The sequence below is a fragment of the Triturus cristatus genome, chromosome 9, assembly GCF_964204655.1.
Source record: "Triturus cristatus chromosome 9, aTriCri1.1, whole genome shotgun sequence".
NCBI classification, from domain to species: domain Eukaryota; kingdom Metazoa; phylum Chordata; class Amphibia; order Caudata; family Salamandridae; genus Triturus; species Triturus cristatus.
The window spans coordinates 378,805,279-378,818,211 of record NC_140592.1 but is presented as its reverse complement, the minus strand read 5'-3'; the positions used below and the strand labels follow the sequence as shown (position 1 = coordinate 378,818,211).

The window sequence follows — 12,933 nt, the reverse complement described above, 5'->3', positions numbered from 1 at the left end:
TTTTTTAACAAATTCCTTTTTTACAATATCTCGTCTCTGAAGCAAAGAAAGCAATGTCATTGAGTATTTAGTATTGAAAACTAGCAAGCAATAAAAGCAAACCAAATCACGAGTTTACCTCTAGAAGCACTAAGTGTGGTGGGGGAGTTCACTTGTATCCTACTCTTCCAGTCCTTCCCTATAAAGCATGTAGTGTGTAGGTGATAAAGATGAGCACTTATTCAGAGCTGACCAAGTGTTTGTTTAAACTTGTTATATATCATATAAACATATTTAATACCGTAACTGAGTGTATACAACTACAACTAAGCCTACAACTAAGTACACATTAGAACAAACTAGGGGGAAGAAGGAGTAATGTGGAGTGTGTGATGGGGGGGGGGTATTTGGGGAGTTAACCAGCATATGAGGAAGAATGCAAGAAAACATATGCACTTTCTTGGAGTGCTGAAATAAAAATAAAAAAGTAGTTCCCTGAAAGTGAGCAGTGGAAGAACACAAATAAAGAGGATGTGCTCCAGGGGAGAGACAAATGGAAGATAGACAAAGCAAGCTGTCAAGTAAGAAGAAAGCAAATTAATGTGACAAGAAAGCCAACCAATTGTAAGCAGTGGGTGGGATATAAGCTCACTGTATGTTCACAGTAGGTCTTTTGCCTACCAGACAGCTGGTAGGCGAGACCTAAAAACAGGCGCGAATTATCAAACAAGCGTGGCTTAACCAGCAAACATTAACCACTAAACAACAGGATTTAAGAAATGGTTTTGATGTAACAAGCTACCAGGGATGTAATCAATAGGCATTATGCGTTCGGTGGGGAACGATTCTTTGAGACAAGCATTTTTGGTATAAGTGTGTGTTGGAATGGGTAAATATGATGTCAGTGAATACAATGATATGTGCAGACCCAACAACAGCAATACTAATAAATGCAATGCCAACGTATGCCATAACCTGTGCCTGCATAACCATATCAATACCCATAAATGCAATGTCAGTGTATGCCCTGATCTATCCCCGCCCAACACTGTTGATACCGGCAGGAACAATTTCAATGCATGCCATAACCCATGCATGAATGACAACGTTGTTACCAGTAGAAACAATGTTGATGTACGCTATAGCTAGGCAAGCATGACTGTGTCAATATCAGTAAAGACAATGTCAATGTGCTCTATGACAAATGTGCGCACAATGTTGAGAATGTCTATAAAAATGATAGCAGTGAATGCCATAAAATTTTCTCAAGTTCCAGCGAATTTGTGTCATTGCTATCGGATTTACCCAAGGTGACCTCCCCATTAACCCTGAGTCAGGGATATGTAGTCAGGCAGGCCCTGCGATCTGCACCCACGCCTGTCGAGTGACAGGTCACAGGTGGGGTCTCTCGTAACCCAAAGACAAACACGCACCCAGGAAAAACCCTATTCAATCCCCCAGATAGATAGTTGCACCACAAGCAGGTCTGAGGAAATTGGCCCCAATAAAACGGTTTAGGTACACGTTCCCCCCCAAAAAACACAAAGCTAGATACCACATGTAGATAGGAACACTCAGCCAATCAGGACACAAAATGCACACTACACGTATTGATCACGCTCTCCTCATGCCAGACATCTAGACACATACACACTGGCCCACACTAGTTCTGCCCAAGGTTGAGAGCCATCTGTGTCCTTATCTGATGCCTGAGCTTGTTAATTCATGACGGAGATGCTTTTCAGGAATGCAGAAATTACTTTATTGTACCTCACTAGATGTATATAATGTCAGCCAAAACTTTGTACACTGAAAGACTTTCCCCAGATGCATTCTTTCGAGACTCTCCTGGCCGCTGCGTTTAATTAAACCAACTTGTTCCTGTTTAGCTAAACGCCTCTTGTCTTTTTATTACTTTAAGGTAAATACATATCCAAGCAACATTTTGGCGAGCCAGATAGGAGAGATTGGTTTATTGAGCCTGACTCCTGCCGAAGGACAAGGAGCCCTGCCTGAACTGATTCATCTGTGTAAACCAGATCGGTGAGCAGATGCCATAATTAATTAGAACTTCTGCAGAGGTCCGTCCGGAGGCCCCTGTCACAAGGGTAAGAGATCACATCTGATCCTTAGTCCAAGCATGTGGCATATGGCAAACTAGGACAAGCGCATAGATAATTTTTTCCCTAGTCCGCACGATAGAGAAAGATGAAGGTAGCTACAGTTTTTTTTTTAGCTTGAACAAGTGGGCTTGACACAACAGTACACCCCTGATTCTAGGTGTGTTGTATAGGGTTACTTTTTAGCTTTAACATTTGGGGCGTGACACAACAGTACACCCCCGATCGTTGGTATGTCATATAGGGTCACCACCTCAATCTTATTTTTTTGTGAAATTTGTTTTCTTAGATAAGTCCAGGGCCTCTTAACACTGGGGGGATTTAAAAGAAGTGAAAAGGTGGATTTGTGTGCTTAGACCGCTGACGTCCGGCAGTTGGTATGCAGTACCCTCAGGTGTCACATAGGGTGTAATTCGGAACATTTTGGAAAAGGTAGACTTTGGTGAAATAAGGCGTAGCTTATGTCTGGCCACAGAGGGCCTATAGTTGTTAGGTTATTCCTTTTTCCGCACAAAGCACGGCTACCTTTGTCTGCCGAGATGATAGTGACAGACTATCAGGCTCACTAAGCTCTGCGTAATACATTGAGCATCCCCTCTCCTCGTGCCGTAGGTGCTAGGAGTGGGCTAAGGTTTTTTGGACAAAGTAATCATTTATTCTGTCAACCTTTTTCTCTCTTAGTCTCTTTTAGATTTTCCATTTTATGCATTTATTGATGTTGTGGTGCTGTCATATTTTGCAATTTACTACTTGTTTAAATGGTATGTCATGTTAGTAAGCCTTTCCTATATCAAACTTTAACGTTGGCTAGCTGGTTGCTACAAATCAACTTTTACTGCTCTGAACTAACAATTGTATTCTGTTTCAGGTAGTTACTATTTCATTGCATTCGTCTTTTGTTTAGTGTTAAATGTCCTTTTTCCAATGCATTGATTTTTTATAGAGCTCGTAACCAGTAAAAAGTTTTCAGTACCACCCCGTGGTCACAGTTCCCCAAAATAGACTAGAAGTTGATTAGAGAAGAATCTGTGATTGGTTTAAGAATCTGGAGACAATGCAAATTGGCAAAATCCTTATAACAAGTTCCCCAATCCATCAAGGGGACTCCATTAAGCCATCTGCAAGGAAAGTCCCCCAACTGTGCTTGGAGACTAGATAGACACTGCAGCGAGTGGTTGATCATACCAAGACTCACCCATTTCCCTGGCCTAAGGGGGGAACATTCAACACCAATACCATAGAAAGCTCCAAAACGTACATTCAGGCCAAACATGTGGGTCAGGAAAGAGATATGAAAATAGCCCTGCTAAGACAATGGGCCATCTGCAGAGTGGCCTTGACACACCACACATATAACCCCAGAGCTAGCAGTATCAGGAAGGAAGGCTCCGATTCCTCTGGCGAAAGCATAGGGTAGGGCCCGCCAATACATGGGATAGGCAGGGGGTGCACACCAAGGCCCACCCTGGTACCTAAAAACGTGCTCACTCCGCTGACAGCCTGGGACAGCCCTGAGGAGGGCCCTGTTGTCACGATGCTAATAAGTGAGACACCATACCACTTCCTGGTGGATACAGAAGCAGCCAGGTAATGCTTGTGGGAAGGGTCAGTTCCTATATCTAAGACCACCATCAAAGTGCAGGGAATCTGGTTCTGCAACCAAGGTCACCATTACAGAACCCCTCGAGCTGGAAGTAGGAGGGAATATATTCAGGGAAATGCTTTTGTACTATCCGTCTCCCCAATTAACATATTGGGGTGGGACCTATTATCCAAACTTAGGATGTCCATCCTGTTCACCAAGAATGGAACTGTAGCCTGTTCCTCCCTTGGAGACTCTAGGGCACAAACCAGTAACATCCTTCCACGCCATGGGAATGCATGCCAGAGTGATCCCAAACCGTTGAGCCCCTGTCAAGAGGGTAGTCCTGAACTATACGGAAACCTCTTAGAGTTCTATGAACTAGCGTGGCAGTGTACCAACTGCGCACACGACCTCTTGGTAGAAGCCGCCGAACTTGGGAGAAAAGGGTTGTGATGACCACAGAGCCCTGTCAGCCATGCTGAAACTTGGCACCAAGTCAATGGAGAAATCCACCCTGTGGATCCGCCTGTTTAGTTCACAGCACGCCCCAGCGGCACACCTGACCCCTTCGTGGGCCAGACATTCTGCCTCCTCCTCCTTTCCCCAAATTCCTTCCAAGATCCAAAAGATAAGCTTGATGGAACATGCCCCTCCATAGCAGCAGGACTAGCGTACCATCAGACAAGAAGCCCCTGGTTCCCGCCGAGGGCAACAGGTCCGAAATATCCCACATTTAGGAAAAGGGGTCTCCATCGGCGACCTTCACAGCCTGCGCGCAGTGGCATAACGAAACTTGTGGAGGCCCCCCTGCAAACGTACACGGCGGGGCCCCCTGGCCCTGAAACCAGTCAAGAGCTCTCAGGCCCTTGCACAGTGTCCCCGGAGTTCAGGGCCCCCGCACTCTTGGGCCAATTTTAGGACACTGGTACAAAGCAGATCACAGAACTGCATTTTATGCAGATAGCTCGGTGGGTTACTGTTTTTGTCACAGAGAACCTTATGTCATAGAAGTGCATGAGTTACAATCCTGATATAGAACAGTGACTTATGAACTGTCATCAAAGAGCTGCAAGTAAAGTGCATGGTATAGGTTAGAATGCGATGTTTTTTTTTTATCCCCGTGTTTCCTTATCTATTCCTAATGTTGCTAAAAAAGTGTTCGTATGGATAGATATACATTCTTATAACTAAAACCAACCCAAACCAGCGCTTTAAAACAAATGAAATACATGTGGGAGAGGGGCTATGGAGAGATGATGGGCACTGTTGGGGGGTGAGAGTGATGAATCCATGGAGAAAGAGGTTATGGGGGAGGGGGGCACCAAAAAAAGATTGTCCCACCAGTTGCCACCAGCGCCTTAGCCAACCCTGGGCATCAGCTTGTGTGAGATCAGGTCCGTGCTGATATGTATGAAGAAAATACACATTCAAGTCTGTGAACTTTGAGAGGTGTGAATAAAGCAGAAGGGTTAGCAACTGCCAATCAGAAATGCTAAAGCCAAACTAGAGCTGTGTAGCTCTTAGCCACGTGAGTCCTGACACCTGGACCTGGGGGAAGCCAGGGCAGATACGAGACAGAAATGCAGGAGAAAAGGGGGCTGCAGGGAAGAGAAAGAAAGGGCTGCACGAGGCAGGGAGTAATGTAAGAAAGATGGGTGAAGAAAAAGAGACTGGGGAAGCAGGGATGAGGGAAAAATGCGGGAATTATATGGGAATGTGCAAAACATGAAGGAATGGAAGAAAGGTCCGGATTGCAGGAGGTGGCATGGAATGGATGATGGATATTGAAGGGAAGCAAAAATACATTTTTAAAAAACTGGGGTAATCAGGCGAGAACTGCAGCAGAGAGTAGAGAGAAGAAGGTATAAAGGAAAGGGGGAAGAAGCGCGATGGAGGGGAGTACATGAGATGAAAGGAAGGAAATAGAAAAGAGTACCGAATAGCGAATGGAATGTCAGAGAAGGGGAACGTTTAGTGAGGTAGATTGAATACAGCAGAGCGTGCAAAGTTTATAACAAAGTTGAAGAAAAGCCTACCTGAAGAAAAGCTTTGAACTACCTGCCATGGAGACATCAGCACCAATGGAGGCGGCGGCTTCCAGGCTGAAGGTGGGGGTAGGCAAGGCCTGGCCTGCAGCTTCAGTGGAAGGCTTGAGCGGGCGGCAGAAGACTGGGCACGCTTAGCTAGGGGCTGGCAATAATTAAATTAAGGCTGCACGGTCCCTCTCAGCTGCCTCACGCGCATTTTCAATTGGGCAAAGTGGTATGTGCATGAGTATGACCAGCTCCACCCTAAGGGTGAAGAGCGCGCAGACGCGGCCGTGCACCATTTAATTTATGTTGAGGCCACGTGTGCAACTACGGCAAGCGTAACGTATGTTACGTAACTCACATCCCAGACGGATGTGTGTAGTGTTAAGTGGTTGCAGCCTGTGTGCTCGCGGAAGGGGCCCCTGGAGCGCGGGTGGGGGGGGCTGCGGGGGCCTGTGTTACGCCCCTGCCTGCGCACGCACCAGGTGCAGAGATATGCTTACTAACCGCGCCCCGGCTTACCGAATGATATTCACAGGGTGTTAGACTTGGCTTTTTCAGCAGGTTTATCCCCAGACATTTTGCTTTTTGGCCTCCTGTTTTTGACCCTGTTTTTGTTGGTTTTAGGACTCTGGGCACTTTACCACTGCTATTCAGTGCTAAAGTGCCTATGCTGTCCAGGTAAATTAAGTTATGGATTGGTGTTTCCATGATTGGCATGTTTGATTCACTGGTAAGTCCCTAGTAACGCCACTGTGTGTGCCAGGGTCTGTAAATCAAATGCTGCTAGTGGGCCTGCAGCACTGATTGCACACAAGCAGCCTTTCTAAGGGTGCTCAAATCTGCCACTGCAGTGTCTGCATGCAGTTGTGACTGCCATATCGATTTGACAAGTGCACCTACTTGCCAGGCCCTAACCTTCCCCTTTTGTTACATGTAAGACACCCCTCAGGTAGGCCCAAGGTATGCCTGTGGGCAGGGTACAGTGTATGTGAAAGGTAGGACATGTACTGGTGTGTGACATGTCCTGATAGTGAAACACATTGTATTTCGTTTTTCACTATTGAAAGGCTATCTGTCCCATAGGATATCATGGGGAATACTCTGTAACATTTTACTATTATGACTCCCCCCTTGGGACAAGATCGAAAGATGGAGTTTATACCTGAACTCAAAATATAAGAATGCATCTTTTAGTAAAGATGATTTTTAGATTGTGTGTTTGAAAATATCACTTTTAGAAAGTGGGTATTTTCTTGCTTAGCCATCCTGTGTGCCTCTGCTGGTTTGTGGATTGACTGTGTGGTTTTGTAGTGACAGGGGCATGGGATACGCATTCTCTCAGACAGCCACTGGGAGGTGGGGGGGGGGGGGTTGATGTGTGTCCTGCCTTTCCTTAATGAGTCAGGGGTGGGCTGAATAGACCTGGGCTGCATTTAGAGTAGTGGGAGGAGTTTCACTAGCACCTAATTAGGCCTACCCTGCTTTTAGAGTGGTGGGAGGAGATTTCCCTTTCACCTGAATATGCCCTGTCTGCCTTGGACAATGCTGTCTCCACCTCCTGCTGGGAAGCTGGGCCAGAGAGGACCAAACTAGTTTGGACTAAGCATAGACACTCTCTGCCCCAAAGAACAAAGAGAAACTGAGTATAAATATTGGGGCCCAGACCCCAGAATTTTAGATTACTGCTGAACTAAGGAACCTGCCATGAAAAAGAGATGGTAAAGCTGTCAGGAGGAACTGCCACTTTGCTGTGTGATCTACTGTGTTGGCCTGCTGCTTGCTGCTTTTGTCCTGGGCAGGAAAAGGACTGGATTGTACTTTCATCATCTGCTGTTAGAGTTTTCTCCAAGGTCTTGAGGTTGAGCTTGCCTCCTGTTGGAAGTCTCAGGGAGATAAAAGACTTCAGAGAACTCGCTGGAATCAAGGAACCTGCGAAGAAGAGCTGAAAGAACTGCCAGGAGTAGTACTGCCCCTTTGCTGGGTTGTTGCTTTGCTTGGTTGGCCTGCAGTTGCTGCTTCTGTCTTGGGCAGTGAAAAGACTGGACTGAACTTTCTCAGCTTGTTGCTGAGTATCTCCAAGGGCTTGAAGTAGAGTTTGCCTCTTGTTCGGAAGTCTAAGGGACCGCAAAGACTTCACTGACCTCTGGGTACCTCCTCTGGAACCGTGGTTTTAGTTGCCACAGAGGGGGGAAAGCAACCGACTTTGTTGCTGGCTCTGTGTCTTGAAGGCACCACAGAGGGCACCGCCGCATCTTGCACTGCAAACCTGCTTTCACAGACGACAACGATCGATGCCGCCATCACCAAGCGCTACTTGCACCATGACTTGTGGGCATCGCACTCCGCACCGCCTCACTTCACTTTGCCACCCTGGTCTCACCAATGCCGTCACTGCCTGCTGACTTCAACATCTGTGACCGCACCCTGGCTTGGGGGCAGCGATGGTAAGTCTCACGATGCACTACCCTGTCCCACACCGCAGTCCGGACCGACAGACGCACGCTCCCGCAACTGTCGTTGTCGCCTGCACCGTGATCTGTCAGCACCGCAACGGGCACTGCCTTCACTCCGCACTGCAGCGCTGGTCTTACCGATGCCGCTGGACAAACGTCACCGAGCCACAGCCTGCACCGCGACTTGAGGGCACAGCATGCCGCACCGCTACACTTCACATCGCACCCGTGACAGTTGCCATGACCGGCCCACACCTATGTGATCTGCCACAAGAAAAAGTACTGTTTATGAGTCTGCCGACACCCTGACCAACTTGGTCAGATGGAACTGTTGGAGTCTTGTTGTTTTCAGCACCGCCGTAGCACCGAACGGAGGTACTGACTTCAGGTAACTTCATTTTTAAGGTTATTCTTGCAAGGTGCATATTTTTAAGTACTGTATGGTGGATTTTTAACGTTTTGGTCTTGTTTTGAATATATAGAGTATTGGATATTTTTCTAAACTGGTGTGGTGTCCTTTTGTAGTGTTTTCACTGTATTACTGTTGGGTATGTGCAAATTCTTTACACACTGCCTCTGAGATAGCCTGACTGCTCGTGCCAAGCTACCAAGTGGGTGAGCAGGGGTATTTCAGGAGTGTATCCCCCTTATTCTGACTAGGAAGAAGGGTCCTTGCTTGGACAAAGGTGCAAACCATTGCCAACTAGAGACCCCCATTTCCAACACAGGGCCTCATGGAGCATCATCCATGGAAGCGAGAGGCCCTATCTCAGTCATGGTCACATCCAGGTCACCGGAACCACAGAAGGGCTTCCCGGCAATCACATGACTCCAGTCCTTAGGAAACCCCATCAAATTCATTAGCGCCACCTCCATCAGGCCGGACACATAAAGTCCCAACGAGACCCCTGACTCTTGCTGAGAAAACGCTGCAAACAAACACAGTTTCAGCCATTTTTTCTGCAGGGTCCAATGAAGGTCCACACACGACGTTCCAAACACTTCCATTATCCCTTGTTAAAATAAGCAACACCCAAAAACACAGGTAACCGCCCACGGGGACCCTCAGAAAACAGCCCAAAGATTCTCGATCCTTCCAGAAGAAGGGTGTGACCCAGCAACTCAGCCTAATTAAAGAAAAACCTCATTCTATGCCACGTGCAGAGACCCAAGGGATGCGCACGTGTCAACCGAAACATTAGCCTAAAATCCAAACATCCACTTCCCTTCACAATTGCACGCAGCACATGTATGGCGAAAGGAAACCCCTGACCCGATCAAAAAGTCACACCTTTAAACGAAGCACCCCTCAGGAAAGCGTACTGTCCCCACTGCAGCTAGGAGAGGGGGAAACGCAAATTACAAAGAGCATTAAAGCAGTTTAAAACTCCCCATTCCCCTAAAATCGTAGCATGTCTAAAAACAGTATAAAACTCACCATTCTCCAAAAATCTTAGCACTTGCTTTCCAGTACCCCATTTTGAAAATTTGCTCACAGTTAAACGATCGAGCGATCGAGTGCATTGGTAGAATGTAAACGCAGGTATTTTCCAGACAACTGCCTAACGATTTATTTTTTCCAAGCTAACCTACAACTTGCAGCTCTTATCATACAGGTCCATGATCAAGCTGAAAGTGCACCAATACTGCCAGGGCCCGCCATACCTTCGGCCAAAGCTTTCAAAAGAACTTTCTTTCACATGGTCAATCGCTCAAGTAGTTGCAACAACCCCTTGAAAGAAATTTTTTGCACTGCACAAAGACAAGACACCTCTGGGTGCTCAGACGACAGACACCTCACCCAAAGACAACCCTACAGCCTACAAATGCTTTTTAAGTTATGTTTTTTGGTATTTCTTTATTTGCTGTATTTAGCTGGGGTGCTCTCGAGCCCCTCCGGAGCTAGATGTATGCCTAATCTCTTGGACTCTACTTTTACATTCTTGCAATGCATGTGCAGACACCCCTCTCACCTCACATACATCCACACTGAACCAAACGCAAGTATTCCTCACGCACTACACAGCACATTCCTACAAACACCAAGTATCAAGAATTGACCACTGTAGGAACACAAACTACGAACCGGTCCTGATACCCCACGCCATAGGCGCAGACAGTCTTTACTTATCCCAGGAGATAGCCCCTGAAAGAGCAAAATGCCTTGTCCATCTGTATCTATGTAGGAACAGAGCAAAGATCCAACCCCATAGAGTAGAACCCCATAGGACATTAGTAAACACCACCCCATATGAGACCAACCCCACTGCACTATATCTCCTAACGACATCCAATCTGAGGTAGACAGGATGTGCAGAAGAGACACCATTGGGGAGGACACTGTTTGGCCACTGGACTTTGGAGAAAAGAGGTTCCTGGATGTAGCAAGACTACCGCACCAGTGCACAAATACATCCACTCCTACCTCCATCTGTGGTGCCAGGGTGGCCCTCAACATCTTTGGGGCCATCTTCTTTAATGACAAGTGGACACCAGACATGGAATTCCAGTACAGGGACGCTCATCTCATTCACGCGGGGGAAGTGAGTTCCATGGGGGTCCAATGCTAGCATAGAAACCCCGTGCCTGGAAATCTGGGGTAGAGAGATTAATAGGTACACATGGTTGGAGGGGAAGGGGCAATCTCTAATTGTATGGAAACTTATACTGTACTCTTTATGTTTCAAAAGCAAAGGAATCATAAGGTTGGGCAATAATGAGAATTGCGGCGTGATACTGTACGTACCGGACCTGCAATGGGGCACCTCCACGTTGATGGATTTATACTGGCAATGTGGCAACCTTGCCTACACCGGGCTCATCTCTGGATGACGGGGCCTAACGCCGAAGGGTCAATACCCTTCTTCACCATGCAAACAAAGGCAAATGGCCGCTGGTTGCAAATACCCAGATGGGAGTTGCTGAATATGATTAATGATACTGAGCTCAGCATAATCGCTATCAAGGAAGAACTGAGAGCCATCCGCTTTATGATAATGCAACATCTGTACGTGTTGGACTTGACGACCGCGATGAAGGGAGGGTGTACGTGCCAAGATTGGCACTTCCTGTTGTACTTTTATTCGCGGAAATTATATGGACAACAGGACATTAGCTTGTGCCATCCAAGAACTGCATTGTCTGCAAGCCGACATGAAGGAGTGAGTTGCCCTGGAGCAGGACTGGTTGCATAGTATATTTTTGTGGATCCCCCTCCAGGTGTCCAAACTATTCATGTCACTAATGCCGGTTTTCATTATTGTACTTCTATTATGTGATTTTCCTACAAGTGAGAGTTTCCTGCTGTAAAAACGCAGTCCTCGAATTAGGTAGTATGCACATAGCTAGGGGAAAAGTAACAGACACACACACACACACACTTTTGAAAAATAGAACTCTCATGACATATGAGAAAGATAGAGTAGTTGAAGAATCAACTAGCGGGGGAAGTGTTGGAATGGGTAAATACAATGTCAATTAATACAATTATATGTGCAGGCCCGACAACAGCAATACCAATAAATGCAGTGTCAACGTATGCCATTGTTGTGTAGTTCCTACAAATCTATATAGGATCTGTGTGTTTAGACAACAAAAACTAAGGGATTGGTGTCCAGACTGATTCCAGACACCCCCAGAGGATATGTTAGTCTCTAGAACAGCTAGCTCACAGTTCCACTGTGAGCCCCTCTTATCAAGAAGCTAATAGTCTTTGGCAACTATCAAACATGACAACACTGACACCTCAGGGATCGTGGAAACAGTACAATACTTTTCGCTCAGTCACTCGTGCTCACTTGGTCTCAGAGATATACACAGAATAAACGGTGGGGACGTTTTCAATAAGAATTTATTGAACCAGCATCATTCTAGTATAAAATACGTGTGCTGCAACAACCATGAAATAGAAACAGATATATACAGTTAGAAGCACCAGCAGAGTAAAGAAAAGGTAGAATTCTACCATAATGCTAAAACAATGATACATGACAGTAATAATGCGCTACGATGCAAACACTAACTAGATCGACCTCAGTGTACCTAGCATGTATGTAGGTGTATAGCCAAGAATCTCCTTAGGATAAAGCCAACCCCCATTACCTGATGTGGGAGAGCGAAGGAATCTGTCTTGGTCTCGAGATGGATCTCGAGATGGACAGCCCGCGAGGGGTGTCAGACCACTGCGTGCTGGAGTGTCTGCATGCAGGGACCGCAGTGTCTCGTGTCAGCATGGAAGTCTTTCTCCTCTGGTTTGCCCAGGGAAGATGTAGTGCTTATATGCCCAAAGGTACCCTCAGGGGTTCTACCTAGAAGTGTACTATGGGCGTGTCAGGCAAGGATGACGATAGTGGTGACCCTTATACAGAGTTATTATGCAGAAGATGGTAATCCTGTTGTGATACTCCAAATCCTCATGCATAATAAATTAAGCTAGTTTTCAGAGAAAACCACACAACATTTATGTAGCACCTAACTAGGTAAAAGGTCAGCGCCAGACCCGTTATGTAGAACAGTGGTAGGACAGATGTAGGTAAAGGGTAGTGCAACTACCTAGGCCTATATTGGGGTAAATTGGGGTTCATAACACCATTACCGTTGTCTGCAGAACCATGTCAATACCCATAAATGCAATGTCAATGTATTCCCTAATATGTCACCCATACATGAATGACAATGTTGTTACCAGTAGAAACAATGTCGATGTACGCTATGACCTAGGCAAGCATGACTGTGTCACTATCCGTAAAGACAATGTCAATGTA

At 46.3% G+C, this 12,933-nt stretch overlaps 1 protein-coding gene across 1 annotated transcript in view; it reads left to right on the top strand.

The window, feature by feature from the left end:
* The window catches only part of ZNF541 (zinc finger protein 541), a 1,112,036-nt gene that overhangs the window by 635,163 nt on the left and 463,940 nt on the right, over positions 1-12,933 (top strand). The gene's annotated exons all lie outside the window — the stretch shown is intronic.